Genomic DNA, 18,119 nt, shown 5'->3' with positions numbered 1-18,119 from the left:
AGTTTGTATGATAATTTTTCCATGTGAAAAATTTCTCTCCAACCTTTTTGTATTGAAATATGTTGCATCATATATGTTTAAAGTGTCACATGACTTACCAACAAGATATTCATCAGTTAAAAAAAGAAGTTTATTAATATGTAATCATAATTAATTAATACTACTGTCACAAATTATATTTGTCTATACTATCATAGCTAGGTTATATAAATATTTGTCAGTCAAAAAAGGTTAATAAATCCCAGAGCTAGTCAAGATAGAAATATATAACATGTGACAACAACATTATCAGTTGACAAGTGGTGTTTGTGTTAGACAAATCATTTTCTTTTTAACTGATTAATGCTTCGTTGGCAAGTCAAATGAACATTACTACAAAAAAAGGAATATAAAATAATTATTTTTATTAATATTTAATGGTTTTGAATCATTGAGTAATTTGACGTTGAATATTCTTAGAACTTTTATTCAATGATTTATAACCGTTGAATATTGTTACTTTATTCAACAATTTATGATACAAAACCGTTGAATAAATGTTTGCATTATTCAAGTTTGAAATTGGTTGATAACATATTCGATGGTTCTTGACTCAAAATTGTATTCAACAATTATGAATCTAGAACCGTTGAATAACTATTCAACGATTGTATTTGACAACCATTGAATATTTATCCACTATATTTTTTGTCATAATATTCAACAATTTTTCATTATAACCATTGAATATTATGGCCAAATTTGTTAAAATGAGGGGCAAGATCATTAAATATCATGACTAATTTTTTTTAAATAAAGGGCTTGCATTTTCTAGCAACCCACTCCATTGTATTGCAAATTATAGACAATATATATTCCAACACACCCAGAAACAAATTTCAGCTAACAATAATCACTTATATACATGAATATACAATGAATTCCTACACAAAAGCTATATACAATATGAAGTTGTTTGAGTTAAATCAATTAGTGACTAAAATATAAATATCTAAATCCCAAAAATTGGCTAATTATATACCTATGTATACCATCTATTTGAATTTTAAATCTATACCTATATCACATTTATTTCTTCACTATTGCTGTTACTGGTTGTTAAAAGTAAACCATGCTTGAAAAAATATCATGTGCCAAATCTTCAAAGACTTCTTCCATTTAAGCATGAGTGTACTTATTATAGTATGCATCCTCGTACTACTCTATGCAATAACAAAAAATCAAAATCATGGTTATTAATAAAAATAATATAGTGATGAAAAATTAGGGTACTTTCAATCAAGCCTTTTCCATTTAGGATAATCAACTGGATGTCGAACCTTGTCATCTTTAATCCTTCCATCTACATGCCATGTTAAATTCTTTGCCTCTTGACATATGCTATACAAATGCTTGAATTTTGGAATAATAGAAAAAAAATACCACATCGCATTTTCTAGACTCTTTCCATTCTACTTATAGTGTTGTGATAAATAATTAATGATAGTTAGTTATTTCTATTGTTTTGTAGTTTGTAGTGTATTGGTCTGTGGGTTATAAATAAACCCATTGTCTCTTATGCCATTTGAATCAGTTGAAGTAATAAAATATTTTTATTCTTTTCATGGCTTTGGGCTTTTCAAAGCTTTACATGGTATCCAGAGCAAGGTTTGATATCTTCCAAACCCAAAGAATCAAGCTAAGTCTAAGGTGGTTGAATAAGAATGACGTTGTCCTTCTCCAAGAAGAGAAGAACTACACAGTCTAAGCCACAAACCAAGAAGATGATGCTTAGTCCTATTGAAATAGCATCGTATGTATATGTTGAAGATTTGTAAAAGAAATCTCACAAGATTTATGGGGGTTTCTTTTATCTTTAGCATCTATAAAAAGAAATCCTAGTCACTTTCTCTCAATTGTCCATGCTCTTTCTCCTTTGATTGTCACTTGTTCAAGCATAATAGCCTCTATAATGGTCGATGATCAAAAGTCTTCTATCACCTTAGATTTTGATGATCCCTTTTATCTTCATCCATCCAACACACAAATTTCAACCCTTATCTCACAAGTTTTCACTAGCTCTAATAGCTATACCGTTTGGAGTTGTGCGATTTACCTAGTGATCCTTGGGAAGAATAAGTTGGATTTCATCACAGGTTCTTGTACATGAGAAGGTCAAGGCGCTAAGTTATGCAATTAGTAGGATCACTGTAACGTGATTATGATCTCTTAGCTCCTTAACTTAGTAGACAAGCAAATAGCAACTGGAATCATATTTTTAGACAGTGCATACCTGATCTAGAAGGATTTAGAAGAGAGATTTCACAAGACCGATGGCATAAGAATTTATTCCCTTCATTGAGCCCTATCAAGTTGTGCATGGGGATTGTTGAGTGTTTCTACTTATAATATAAAAATGAAGGAATTGTGGGATGAATACAGTATGCTTATACCACTCCCTTCTTGTCAATGTGCAACCTTGAAGGATTGTGTTCAAATAGTCAAAAAGCAACAGTTATTCCAATTTTTGATGGGCCTTAATAATGATTACTAAGGTGTTCAATCCTAAATTCTCTTGATGACTCCTTTGCCCAGTGTTAACCATGCCTACTCTATGAGCTCTCAGGAAGAGGATCAACGAGGTATTTCTTCTTCTTAAAGGCAAACAACTCCTATTGAATTTACTACAATGACCATGAGAGGCGGTCGACAAGGCAGAGGAAGAGGAAGGGGATAATCTTAAGAGGAGTGTACTCATTGTAAGAGACGAGGTCAGAAGCGAGAGAATTGCTACCATCTTATTACATTACCTACTAATTTCAAGGACCATGGGAAGTCAAAAAATCAAGTAAATCAAGTTGAAGGAGAACAATCAGAGACTAATGCTCCTTTTTCTTACTAAGGAGTAGTATGATCAAATACTTTAACATTTAAAGAAAGAAACAAATGAGGTAGTAGTAGGAACAGTGGACTACATTGTAGAATGTGTGTCAAGTTTGCTTAATACTCTTCCCCCTTCAATTTATACTTCTAATTGGATATTGGATTCTAGTGCAACATGCCATGTTGTTAGTAGTCTTAGCATGTTAGATTCTGCTAAACCATATATTGGATCTCTAAGAAAAATTAAAATGCCTAACAAAGATAAAATCACTGCTACCCATATTGGATCTCTAAGATTGTTTAATGATGTTATTTTGGTCGATGTTTATTATGCTCCTCAATATTATTTTAATCTAATTTTTGTCTCAAGATTAACTGAGAATACAGAGTGCATAATATCCTTTTATCCTAAATTTTATACCTTACAAGAGATCTCAACTAGGAGCTCCCAAAAGATTGGTAAACTAATAATAGGCTATACTTGATTGAAAATGATATAAAATTGGACAGTATTATGGTTGCAAAGAATCATTACATAAATAAAGAATAGAGTTCAGTATTGTGGCACAATAGATTAGGCCATGTCGTTTTAGATATCCTTAGGGCTTATTTGGTTGGAAAGGAGGGGAAATTTTACCCCTCCAAAACTTCCCCCTTAAATTGAGGGGATCTCGAGATTCCCCCCTCCCTTCCTCCTTGTAACATCTTAGATTTTCAAACTAAGAATTATTTGTGTTTCTAAGGGTATTTTGGTTAAATTGGATAAATTATTGATTAATGACATTTATGAGAGACTAATATAGTTTTTGAATCCTTAGACAGCCTTAGAAGAAGGCTAGGTCAATGTTTAAGTGGGCCATGGCATGGGAGAAAGTTTAAATTGTGGTGGGACACTATATGCCATGCACTATGGCGGACGTGCCAATGCACCACGAAGCACGTGTAAAATTTGCACTTATCAGATAGTGAACTAGACTAAAAATCAAAAGAGGGAAAAGGGTGAACGCGAGAGGAGCGATAGAGAGGAGCATGTGGATGCTAGAGCTTGCTTCCAACGTGATTTTGGAGGCCTAACAAGCTTGATATATACAGTAAGCTTTCCTTTCTTCTCCCTCTCCCTCATTATGCAAAAATTTAGACTTGTAAGGCAATAGGGGCTTGTTTTTTATTTTCTTGGTTTTAAACCGAATCCATTGGCTTATTTAAAGTTTTAGGGAGTTAAATCAAGCCTTCAACCCTAGGTTTATAAGCTTTAGACTGATTTAGGATTTTTGATTAGGGTTTGAATGAATCCTACGTTAGAAATTGAAGGTTTTGGATAATGTGAATAATTGACTAGTGATTTTGGTATGTTGAGATGTTTAATAAGATGGTTAGAGTGTTTGATAATGGTTGGTGTAGTTAGGTAAGGAATTTGGGTGTTATAGGTACTTAGAACCTAGTGAATTTGGGGTTCATTTAGAGTGATAATTGATAATTATCACTTAATTGTATAGATTGAGTATTGCTCAAGCCTTATCATGTGTATAGAATGTGTGGAACTAATATTGAACCATTGTAATCCTTTTGTGATGAAGGGTTGAGGTAACAAAATAATTTACATTGATTGATTATATTGCTTAACTGTTTGTGAGTAGATAAGTATATTTGTTTGCATATGTTTTGAAAGCTTAGCATATTGCAAAAGATGATTTTCCTTGTGCATTAGAAACTATTTTTGAAATGATAAAGATTTTTGAGTCCTTATGTAAAAATATAGTGATTTTTCATAAGTGTGAAATGTGTGGCAAAATGAGCATGAACATGTTGGGGGTGGGAGTTCACCCATAGGAAGGATTAGTGAAAATCCATATGGCATGTATCTCTTTAGTGTCTAGTGAGGTATTGTGTTGGAGATTTTTTTCCTTAGCATCAATCTGGAATACAGCATTGGAGAGTAACAATTCTTAGCATTAGTAATGCGATGTTAGAGTAACGACACCTCAATTCATGTCTGATAGGGGGAGACCATAGTCCAAAAGTGGGATAAGACACCTTTGGCCAGGTGATCCTACCACTGAATGTGAGCTCGAACCATTGTAAATGTGCTCTTAGTTCAGGAGCTTATAGTTTCAGTCAGGGTGATATGGAAGGTCGGATGGTAGAATGATCATGTTAGTAGTAAATGATTTGTGTTCATGAAAAAGACTATGTTGTAATATACTAAAAGTATATTTTGGTGCTTAATAGTTTTACTCCTTCATGGTTGTGCATGTTAATTAATAGTAGTAAATTATTCTGTTATTAAGATATTTATCTCACCTCGTGGTTATATTTTATAGGTGAGGGCTTAGTAAGGGCAAGGGGAAGGAAGAGGCGATTGAAGAGTGAAGAGAATTGTTGTATAGCTCATCCCTTTCCTCTTTTTAGGTTTGTAATGAATATTGCTATAATATATTGCCAACTTAGGAACATAATATTATTTTGTTATCACCTGTATAAAAATATGTGAAGTGTGCATATCTTGGCTTAAGATTGATGTTGTTGTGATTTAATGAGTGTGCTTGGCTAAGATACAATTACAAGTGATATATTTAAAGTGATTTATGTGTCAAAATGACCAAATCGATATGTATGTTAAGTTTTATCTACCCCTTTATGCTATTCTGAATTGGGCGTTTGTTGGTCATTTTGAGTATGAATGCTTAATTTTGTGACATGATTGACTTGTCATGTTGTGTGTGGTCCATTTGAGGTGGTCAAAGTGATTCCATAGTTAATGGCATTTAATAGTGTGTTTTGGACATCTTGGAAAGTGTTTTATGGTAAAAATGAACCATTTTGAGTTCGGGTGTTCATCTTTTTAATGGGTGGTTATACTTATTTAAGTGTGAGACTAGTGTCATTAGCTAGAAGGCATGAAAAGCTTTGTATGGACACTTGAACTGCTCAAATTAGACATTGGATGGCGAAACGGCATGCTTCAAAAGTTTAAAGTGCTGTCATGACAGCAATTTGCTGTCATGACAATAGGTGCGCGCCATCGTGCAAATGCCTTCAGAGGAACTCGTCCCTTTGTGCCATCTTCCTTGATGGGTGTGGTTTGTGCCGTAGCGGATGGATAAGATTTTTGGAAAATGTCTTGTATTCAGCTTGTTTTTAAGTGTTGTTGATTTTCATGCTTCCGTTATCATATTTAATTAATTTTAAATTATAGTTTGAGCTCAAACAATATTTTTAAAAGGGTTTTTCTTAGGATCCCATTGTTTTAACTATTTATCTTTTAAATCCTTGGGTTATGATAACTTATACTTAGGATTTAGCTAATCCTAATTATCATAACAATGTGTAAGTGTGTTGTCTTGTTAATGTCAAGGTGTGCATTACACCCCTCCCCTCCCTCCCCTCCCCTCCCCTCCAACCAAATAAAGCCTTAGGCATTTAGAAAATCTAAATAAAGAAATTAATCATACTACTCAAAATAAATGTGAGGTTTGTGTTCATGCGAAGCAAACAAGACTGCCCTTCTCGTACTTCTTAAACTTCTTGTTGCTTATAATTGATTCACATAGATGTTGGGGATCATATAAGCAACCCACATATAATGGTCATAGGTTTTTTTTAGTATTGTTGATAATTTTTCTCGTTGTACTTTGTTATACTTGCTGAAACACAAGAATGAAATTGTGCAATGCATGTAAAATTTTCTTGCCTATGTTCATATTCAATCCTCTTCTGAGGAGTGATAATGGTCTTGAATTCATGAATTTTGAAATCAAAAATATGTTTGACAACAAAGGTATTTTGCATGAAACCTCTTGTCCTTATACTCCCCAACAAAATAGGGCGGTTGAAAAATAGACATTTGTTAAAAGTAGCTTGGAGTTTGATTTTTCACTCAAATATGCCTTTAAAATTTTGGGGAGAACGTGTCAAGATTGTTTCTTTTTTAATCAATAGAATACTTTATAAAAATTTAGGCTATAAAACTCCTTATGAAATCTTACACAAAAGGCAACCATACTTATCTTCCTTAAAAGTTTTTAGGCGTCTGGCTTTTACTATAGTTTTACATTCTCTTAATAAATTTATGCCTAGATCTAAACAATGTATTTTCATAGGTTACCCTCCTAATTAAAAAGATTTTGTCTTATATAATCTTAAGACCACGAAAATATTTGTAAGTCAACATGTGACTTTTATGGAAAATAAATTCCATTTTTGTGATAAATTTATTTCTAATCAAGATAGACCTACTATTTTTACTGTTGTCGATCTTTTCTTGTTTGAGAATGAGTCTTTATTGACTATTGGAAACTATAGTGCTCCCAATGATTAACTAATAATCTCTGAACAACATCTAACTCAACATGATCCATCTTTGCATGAAGAGGAGGAAGGCAACCCAACTCCTATGGATGTTGAACACACATTCCAGCCACCTCCAGGATAAGTAAGGAGGCCCCCATCTTGGATGAATGATTATATATGCCTTGAAAACAAGATGGATACAAGTGAAAAGGTAAAATGCAAGTATCCCATGGATGACTATATAACCTATGCAAATATTTCCTTAGATTAAGCACTATATGTTACATACTGATGATTTCCCTGAACCTTCTAGTTTTGAAGAAGTTATAAAAAATAAAAAATGGGTAGATGTTGTGAAGGATGAAATAAAGGCATTAGAGGATAATAAAACTTGGATAATCATAGATTTACCTAAAGGGAAAAAGCCAAAAGGATGTAGATGGGTATATAAAAAGAAATATAAGGTAGATGAGAGTTTAGAAAGGTGTAAGGCTAGGCTTGTAGCTAAAGGATATAGTTTACAAGAGGGAATTGATTATTTTAAAGAGTTTTCTCCTATTGTTAAGATGGTTACTGTGATAATAGTGCTTACTCTTGCTATAATGCATGCTTGCCCTATGTTTCAAATGGACATGCATAATGCCTTTTTACAAGGGGATTTGCATGAAGAGGTTTATATGAAAATCCTATAAGGATTTGATCAAGTTGGCCCTAATAAAGTTGCCAAATTGATCAAATCTTTATATGGCCTTGAGCAAGTATTAAGGTAATGGAATGTCAAACTTAAAAATGTTTTAATCCAAGTGGGTTTAGGCAAAGTAAGTATGATTATTCTCTTTTCATTAAACAAAATAAATTTTAAATTACTCTCATTTTAACCTATGTTGATGAGCTGGTTGTTATTGATAATAATATGAAGAGTATAAATGCAATTAAATAACACTTGCATAAAAAATTCAAGATAAAGGATTTGGGCTACTTGAAGTATTTTTTGGAAATAGAATTGACTAGATCTTAAAAAGGCATAGTCTTAATTCAAAGAAAGTACATTTTAGATCTGATGTTTGATATAGGACTAAGTGGGGCAAAGCCTCTTGGTATCCCAATAGAACAAAATGTGCATTTTTGTGCAAAAGGACGAGTAACTGATCAAAAGGAGAAACAGAATGGTAAACAAAAAGAAAGAAAGGATCCAAAGAAGAAGAAGGGGGTGGATGCATTTTTAAAAAACCCAACTTCTTATAGAAGGCTGATAGGTAGGTTGTTTGATCTTATTACCACTCACCTTGACATAAGCTTTATTGTGTAGAATTTGAGCCAATTTATCAATGCACCACGAAAATCTCATATAGAAGTTGCTGTCCGAGTAGTAAGATACCTCAAAGGATGTCTAGGAATGTGAATCTTTCTACACCTCAAGGAAACACTTTAGAGTGTTTTGTAAACTTTGATTAGGGAACCTGTGGTGATACAAGGAGGTCTATCATAGGCTATATTGTAAAGTTTGCAGGTTTGTTGATTTGTTGGAAAATAAAGAAACAGAACACCATTTCTAGATCTTCAGCAAAGGCAGAATATCAAGCACTAGGATTAGCTGTTGCAAAAGTTGTTTTTGTTACTAAGATGCTTAAAGATCTTGGGTTACATGATGTTGAATCTGTCTAAGTATTTTGTGATAGTCAAGCTATGATTCATATTGCTAATAATCTAATTTTCCACGAGAGAGCCAAACATATAGAGATAGATTGTCATTTTATTAGAGAAAAATTGCAACAGGTTATGATTATCTTATAGCATGTTAGGACCAAAGAACAATTAGTTGATGTATTTACTAAGGCTCTTGGTGGAGAGGATCATGAAAGGTTGTTATACAAGTTAGGAACCATAAATCTATATGGTATCAAACTTCAAGGAGGTTTGAGAAATAATTAGTGTTAGTTATTTCTATTGTTTTTTAGTTTGTAGTATATTGGTTAGTGGGCTATTAATAGACCCATTTTCTCCTGTGTTATTTACTCAATTGAAGTAATAAAATATTTTGATTCTTTTCATGGGTTTGGGCTCTTCAAAGCTTTACAAGTGTGATGCCTCACACTTAGGACATTGGATTATCTATTCATATTCATTTCTAAACAAGATATAATTGTTAGGGCAACCATGTATCTTTCTATATCTCAAGCCAATTACATATAACACCTTCTTTGTATCATATAGCTAGCTTGAAAGCTTGTTATTCTTCAGTAGCATTATTTTGATTAGAGAGAGAGAGAGAGAGCAAGCTTGAGAGAAGCTTGTATCACTCCACCTGCTTGTCGCTTTCAAGTTGTGCAATTCCAATATAGCGGACAATAGAGTGAACTCAATGCAACCCTCTATAAAGATGTCTCCTTATCAGTTTTCAACCTTTCCAATCTCTAAAAAATTCTCAAATTTCCATTCTATTGTGTCAACCAATTCGTTGAGACAGTCAGCCTCACATGTACTTGTGTCAAAATTTGGTGATGATGAACAACTTTCCATATGCTCTTGACTACTGTTATTTGCATCTTTAAGTGTCTTCCCATGCTTTATCCAATAGTTATAACTCTGATCAATTCTATACTTAAACAACTAGAGTTCACATGTTTCAGGAGAGATTGATTTCACATTGCCACAACTTAAATAAGGGCAAACAATTTGCTTTCAATGTTTTGCATTATTTATTGCAAACTTTATATAGTCTTCCACTCTATCCTAATATTCTTTAGATAGAAAGTTGGCAGACTTTTACTCTTTATTCATAATACTTTTATTTAAAAAAGATGGTAAAGATATGAAAGCATTCAGTGAGTTATAACTTTAATTACTTCAAACAACTACAACTATATATGCTCATATTTGTTCTTTTTAAGGGAAAAACTACAATTTGAAAAAATGTTTTGGCTGCATAATGGTTTCAAATGGGTATTTTCCATGCATTATGCCCTCTCTTTATACTATTTTAATCTGACAAAATATTAAACTACTTCAAACAATTTTAGCAATCCTCATATTTATTCTATTTAAAGGCAAAAATAAAATTTTAAAAAAATTTCAACATAACAACTTCAAATGGTATTTTTAGGCCTTATGCCCTCTCTTTACACTATTTTAATCTAACAAAATATTAAACTACTTCAAACAAGTTTAACAATGCTCATATTTATTCTATTAAAGGGAAAAACTAAAATTTGAAAAAAATAATTTACAGTATAACAGCATAAAATTGAGTATTTCTCAGGCTCATTGTACTCTTTCAACAAATTGAAAATTATATTAAATTGTCAATAATTTCATGACAACATTCCCATAGAGCAATTCCATTCAAATTGAATTCAAATACATTTAACAATTTAATTAAGAAAAAATATATCTGATAACAAATGCCACAACAATTTCAAAGCAATAAAAAGATCACTAGCAACCATATTCTATCTACATTCAGTCACTCATTCAACTAATGTAATAAGAGAAAATGCTATTGAACCCATAATCTAAATTGGGTCAACCAAACTCTTAATCTAAATTGGAATAAAAGTCCCATATTTATATATAATTTTTTCTTAAAAAAAAACTCACCTTTTTCGGAGAGCAACCCACAACAATGGAGGAAGAGATGATGAGGAGAGAAGCTATCGCGATGCAGCAAGGAAGAGAAGAGACAACCTATCAACAATGGCAGATGACAAGCAAACAGCCACTAAAGCCCATGAACAGCCACTCTATGACGAGACATGATGACAAAAGGCAAGCCATGTGACGATGCAACCACGACAGCGGGAAATTGTTGAATTTGGCTGGAAATGGGTTCTAAGTGATGGGTATGGGGAGAGAATGAGACAGAAGAGAGGAAGACAATGCGAACTATAACGTCTGGATGGAGGGGGTTGGAAAATTTAAATGGGACTACTCAACGGTTATTTAATATAACCATTGAGTAGTGTTTATTAAACAGTTTCTTAAACCAAACCGTTTAACATACTAAGAAACTATTAAACGGTTCCCTATAGCGAACCATTTAATAGTCTCCTTTTTTTTAAAAAAAAAAAACAATAACCATTGAGTAAATCATTTTATAACTATTGAATAATAGTTTTTTCAAATCTTGCCTCTTTTTATTCAACAGTTTTTTGCTAATCATTGAATAAAAGGCTTTTTATATTGCTCTTTTTTTTCAGCAGTGGAAGTTCATTTCTTTCCCTTCATTTTTTAATCAAATATCATGTTTTGATTTTGAGCATTAGTGCATGATATATTCACAATTTGAGAGTATTTTGTGAATTTTATGAGATTTTTTTTATAATAAATTCTCTTGCGTGAGATCCAGGTGTACTTTTTCCTTTTAAAAATCATTCAAAATTTTAGTAATCAAAACTAAAATCTTCGGTACGAGCCCATCGGTGATGCATATCTTACCCAAATTCTGTTAAAACAACGCTTCATTTAGTTATTGTGTTTTATATATATATATATATATATATATATATATATCCAACAATATTCTTTTCATGCAATTTAATTTACAATGACACATACACACTCTACATCTGGTAAAAATACAAACACCTTCCATATACCATATTTTGACAAATAACACATATATATTGTTGCTCTGCAAATAACCCTTCTCTTTGCAACTTTCAATTGCGTCCACGAACATTTAATCAAGTCCATACTTGAACTCAAATCCAGCATCTATGAGCTTCTTAGACAACAGATCTGGAAATTTAAAGCTAGTGCTTTCTTTTAAGGAACTACAAAAAGAGAAGAAATGGTGAAGTAAACGTTAAAACATATGGAAGACAAGCTAATTACTTGAATCAAATTTAATTTCTTCATATACATACAAGCAGCATGTAGAAAGTCAGAAGGAATAGAGAACTCACTCTAATGTTGGAATTTGAAGTTCTGGGTAGTTAGCGGAAACAATCTCAAACACTTTTTCAATAGTTGCCAGACTTGCAGAACAAACATATCTCCCTTTTAGATTGGGATGTTCAAGCAAAAATATATGTGCTCTTGCCACGTCATCCACATGCCCCATAGGTATTTGCAGATAACCAAATGGGTCCTTTTCACCTTCATCAGTTTAAAGGCGCAAAAATCATTAATGGCTGAACTCAATTATTTAATTAGGTTAAATGACAAATTAACTCCTGAGCTATATGTTCATTTTAATCATTAGTTGATAAAAAAAATAAAGAAATGGATTTAAAAAATTACATTATGAACTGAAAAATTTTCTTGGTCTTTTTTTTGTAATTTTTTGAGTCTTTTTTAATAATTTTTTAGGATTTTTAATTTTTAAACAACTGACGGTCAAAGTTAATTTTTATTAATAGTACGTAGGAGCTATATTACGTTGTTTTGAAAAGTTGAATATGAATATTACACAAAAAAATGAGTTAATGATTTTAAACACTCTTAGATTTATAGTTTAGGAGTCAATTTTTTTTAATTCTATTTAATTTGTATAACCTAATAAGATTCTAAAGAGTGTTAGAAGTTCATTGAAATTTGAAGTGACAAGGAGAGAAAGTTGAAGAAAGTACATAATAAAAAATGGAGAGAAAAACCAACAGAGCCAGGAAGGTTAGGACAAATGACTGGTCCAACAACAAAAGTGGAATCACAGTGACAACATCTAATCCATTTTGTTATGCAAATTCAAGCACAGCTTTCTCTGTCAATGTCTTAGAAATTGCATAGGACCATCCAAATGGTCTCATATTTCTAAGTGAATCCACATCAATCCATGAGCTCTCATCTTTCACTTCATCGTCTTTGTCAAGAAAAGAAACAGCAGAATCACTGGATGTGCAAACAACTCTCTTCACAGTTTTTGAATCGATGCATGCTTTCAGAATACCTAAAGCTCCATCAATGGATCTTTTGGTCACAGTCTCTTCAGGTTCGCTTTCCTCTAAATCCATTGGAGCAGCCACATGGAAAACTCCAGTGCACCCTTCAATGGCTTCATTGAAACTTTCTGGATCACTTAGGTCTGCGTTCAGAATATGTAATCTCTCAGATGCTCCTGGCAAATTTGCGAGGAAGCTAACGTCTTTCTTGTGCTCTGCAATGGAAAAGAAATTAAAATGATATACGATTCCATCGATCCACAAAGCTTTCATCTGATTTTCACTTTGCCGAAGAATGGAAGGAATTTAATATTAAACAAAATATTTCTTAATTCAGTGATCTTACAGAAAAGATACAAAGGGTTTCATTCGCAAGTCAAAGACTGTTAACATGAGATTAATTAGAATCAATTTTGGACAGATATGATCGACATCTTTAATTAGCAACCGACCTGAAGTTATTACAGAAGATAAACAAACTGATACTTGCAATATATTCTTAGATACAGTGAGTGATGAACTAAGTGGACTCACTTAATGAGTATCTCACTTATAATCATTGAATTTCATCAATACTTGAAAATTATTAAGTTATATTTTCTTTAAAAATTCAAAACAATCATCATGATCAAAGCAATTCTTACACATCATGTTCTCTCAAAAAATTTGAGATTTAGTATTTTTCTGAATATTCTATGACAAAATCTCTTATAGCCATTCAATTAAATCAAACAATTGTTATCATATCATGTGAGATATACTCATTGAATCAATGGATTTAAGTCAGTCACTAGATTAAAATCGTCAAATATATGGATAGACATTATTTTATCTTTTTTTTTGTAAAGGTGCAAATTTGGCCTCATACTATTTTTTGAGGAGCATCTGGTGGCTTAAACTATTAGATAGTGCAAAATAAATTATGAATTTTAAAAAATGGAGCATTCAGTAGCCCACCGTTAACTTTGTTTAATAGACATCATGTGAAGCCCACAACAACACGAGTACGACACGTCAGCATGGTAAAGGTGCAAATTTAGCCACAAATTATTTTTCGATAAGTATTGGGTAGCCTCTACTATAAAAAAGGGACCATCCAACACCTTTCCCTCAATTTTGGTCAAATACCATTTATTTTCATACTTATAAGACCCACAAATCATTAATCACTCAAATATTCTTGTCTTTATTCGCAATCTCAACTCAAGAAGAAGAGGTTTAAAGAGTTCTTATTTGAAAATATTCACAAAGACAGTGCTAACAAAGTAGAATAAATAATTCATGATTAAATTAAGTTAGAATCAAGCTTTGTACGTAGTACAATTAAGCTTATATTTCATTAGCATCGTCCTTGTGAATGTTTTCAGATAAGAACTTTTTAAATATCTTCTTCTTGAGCTGATATTGAAAATGAAGGCAAGAAGATTAGAGAGATTAATATTTTATGAGTTTCTTAAGTATGAAAATAAATGATGTGTGGTTAAAATTGATGAAAAAGTGTTGGATGGTTTTTTTTTTATAGTAGAGGCCACCTAATGCTTCTCAAAAAATAGTTCGTGGCTAAATCTGCACCTTTATCATACTAACATATTGTGCCACGTGTCATTGTGGGTCCTATATAACGTTCGTTAGTTGAAGTTAGCAGCAGGCTATTGGATGCTCCAGTTTTGAAAGTTTGTGATTTGTTTTGTACTATTTAATAGTTTAGGCTACTAGATGCTTTTTTAAAAATAATATATGACTAAATTTGCGACTTTACTCCTTTTTTTTTTGAAGGAGACAACTAATTTTACACACATTTTCCTATAATGGAAGACACATACAAATTATCACAAACATGGGTGTACCTGGGTGAGATGTAACGGTAGTGTTAACACGGTAACCATCCTGGAGAAGTGTCTTGATGATCCAGGAACCAATAAAACCAGTCCCACCTGTAACACACACTCTTCCTTTGCTCTCTGCCGTTTGGAGAAGAAGCTACAAGGTTCTCTTGGAGAAAACAGAAATTTAAAAATAAAATGGTGCGTAAACAAGTATTATGTGCTATCCTCTCAAGGACACATGGTCCTTTATAAACAAGTCTATTCGTCAGTCTTGCATGATAGTGATACTAGCTATAACGCATTAACTTTTTTCTCCTTGCACCTTCCAAATTTAATTAATTAATGAGTAGGTAGTACGTACCTCTCGATGGTTAAAAGTCAAGTACCTGATCTAATTATGTCAATATTGCACTAAATCATATAGCTTTGTGTATCAAAGAAGAGAGACAAGTTCGGCAAAAAGTCGTAAAGGTTTTAAAATCAGGAAGAGAGGAAGGGAAATTAAGGGCGGGTCACTCAAACGCAAGTATTCATATTTCTTTTCATATATGAGGTGGCATCAATTTCTTATAGCTGAAATCAAGAAAGCAAAACTACAGTATCTTTGTGATAATGGTTAGGCAAAATAGTTTAACCACACGTCTTTGATGAGTATATAGTTGGTGATGGAAGTTGGATAATTTACTTGATTTGAAAGGCTAGCTGGTAGGTGCTCACAGTAGTAAAATGAAATAAGAGAAATAAATCTATTAGGAGGGTATAAAACAAGAATCTCGTTCTATACTTCTCTTAATAGCCACGTTTAGGAGAATCTCCAAAGGGCTTGAAAGACTGTTTTATTAACTTCTCATGTCCCAGCTTCTAAGTTGCTAGTCATATTTATAAAGCTAAATACAATAAAATATTAAATAAAATCTAGATAATTGGATAACTAGATAGATTCTCCTAAAATCCAAAATACTAAAAAATCCAAATATCTAAAATGCTGAATCAAATCTAAACAACTAAATAAAATCTAAGGAAATCTGAATAAAAACTAAATAGAGAAAAATACCAAATAAAATACTAAATAAAAGACTGAATCAAATAATCTATCTTAATTATCTTAATTTATCCTATTTTATCTTTTGATGCTTCCTTCTTGAATAAGTCTTTATGGGCACGTTATCTGAAATCTTATCATTACCCTGCCCTTGAAAACTCAACTTGTCCTCAAGTTGAAAAGAGGGGAATTGAACACGCAGGAGGTCGTAGTCCTCCCAACTTGCTTCCTCCATAGGTCGCCCATGCCATTCCACCAATAGCTCCAACGAATGATGACGTGTCCAACGATGATCTAAGACTTGATGGGGCCTCACGTGTAACTCAAAATCAGCCAATAGTAGTAAAGAAGCTGGTGTAGTTGGCGCCTCCATCCCATACGCCGGGCATAAGAGAGATACATGAAAAATAGGATGAATGCGAGCATCTGCAGGAAGCTCCAACTCATAGGCCACCTTTCCAATCTTTCGAATAATCTTGTAAGGACTAAAAAAGCGAGGTGATAATTTTTCAAACTTTCTCTTGGTCAGTGATTGTTAGCGAAAGGGCTGTACTCGTAGCCACACTACATCACCACTGGCATATTCAACTTCCCTCCGACGTTTGTCAGCATAAGCCTTCATCCGGTCTTGAACCTTGCGTAAATCGTCCTTCAAGAGTTTGAGCATTGCATCTCTAGTTTCTAATTGATCTTCCAATTCAGCTATAGTGGTTTCACCCCTGACATAAGGACACAAGGGCAAAGGATCTCTTCCATATAATAGCTTAAAAGGAGATTGTTTGGTTAATGTATGATGACCTGTGTTATAGGAATATTCAGCCCAGTAAAGAAACTTGTGCCATGACTTGTCTTTCTTTGCAACCAGTAAGACTGGGCTAGCAAATGGACTGGAACTGGGTTGGATAAATTCCTTTTGTAGTAATTCTTCGACTTGTTTCTTAATCTCAGTTTTTTAATAATGAGGATACCGATAGGGTCGTAAATTAGGCGGGTTGGCTCCTGGTTGTAGGGTAATGGTATGGGAGTGATTTCTGAATGGTAGCAAAATTTATGGGCTCTTCAAAAACGGCAGGAAATGTGGCAAATAAAGGTTCTGGGTTGAAATATTGGGAAGGTTTAGGGTCAGCGGAAGCTTGCATTGAATTAAATTAAGCACCTTTAGCAGCATTAAGAACTCCTTGTAACTTATACCTCTTGCCATTCACCCAAAAAATCATAAAGAGTTGATTCCAATTGGCTTGCACTGTATTGAGAGATGCTAGCCACTTAATACCGAGAACTAGATCAGCACCTCCTAGAGTGAAGGGGAAAAAATCTTCTTTAATCGTTAATCCTGTCAATTCTACTTCAACATTTTTGTAGACTCGGTTGCATCGCACAATACTACTATCGCCTATTTGGACCCCAAAAGTAGAAATAGATTGGGTAGGTAGATGAAGCTCTTGAACTAATGCATCAGAAATAAAATTATGTGTGGATCCACTATCCACCAATAATAACACCTGTCTAGAGCCTAATCTGCCACTTAATTTCATTGCTGAGCCAGAATTATTTCCCAGGATGGCATTTAGTGAAATTTCAGCTCCCTCAGGTTCTGTTTCTTCAAGCGCGACGTCATTAAGAGGAGGAAAAATCTCCTCTCCTTCCTCAGTGATCTCCATTAGAGAGAAAACGCCCCTACATTGATGCCCAGGCCGGAACTGGTCTCCACAGTGGAAGCATAGTCCTTTATCTCTCCTTCTTTAATGTTCGATCTCGCCTGGAGGAAGCTTAGAAGGATGCGCATTCGCTGGAGTGAGGGAGGCCGAGGGTGACGCAATATGCATCGGGGCCCTGTACTCGTTCGAGCTCGTGTTCGCCGGTGAGAATCCAGCTGGCCTCCTCGGTGGCAGATTCGAGTCGCGTGCGGTGGCTGAGGACCCATAATAAGGTCGAGTCGGGTTTTGACCCGGATTCAATTTGGGTTCGTTTGAAGTCATCTTCCCTTCGAATTCCAGAGCAAGGCTGAGTGCACGATATACACTCCTAGGCTTGTGAATTCGAATGTTAGATCGGAGCTCTTCCTTTAGCCCACTGAGAAACACGCCGAGAAGGCAGTGTTCAGGCCAGTTTTTTACTCTAGCGACGCGTCTCACAAATTCCTGTCGGTATTCCTGTACAGAGCCGTCTTGCCTGATTCTGCACAGATATTCATCCGGGTTCTGGTATTCAGGTGGTCCG

This window comes from Prosopis cineraria, unplaced genomic scaffold, assembly GCF_029017545.1.
Source record: "Prosopis cineraria cultivar Desert tree isolate PC_DT_omini unplaced genomic scaffold, ASM2901754v1 PC13, whole genome shotgun sequence".
Lineage (NCBI taxonomy): Eukaryota > Viridiplantae > Streptophyta > Magnoliopsida > Fabales > Fabaceae > Prosopis > Prosopis cineraria.
The sequence above is the reverse complement of the archived record's forward strand: the minus strand, read 5'-3'. Positions refer to the sequence as shown.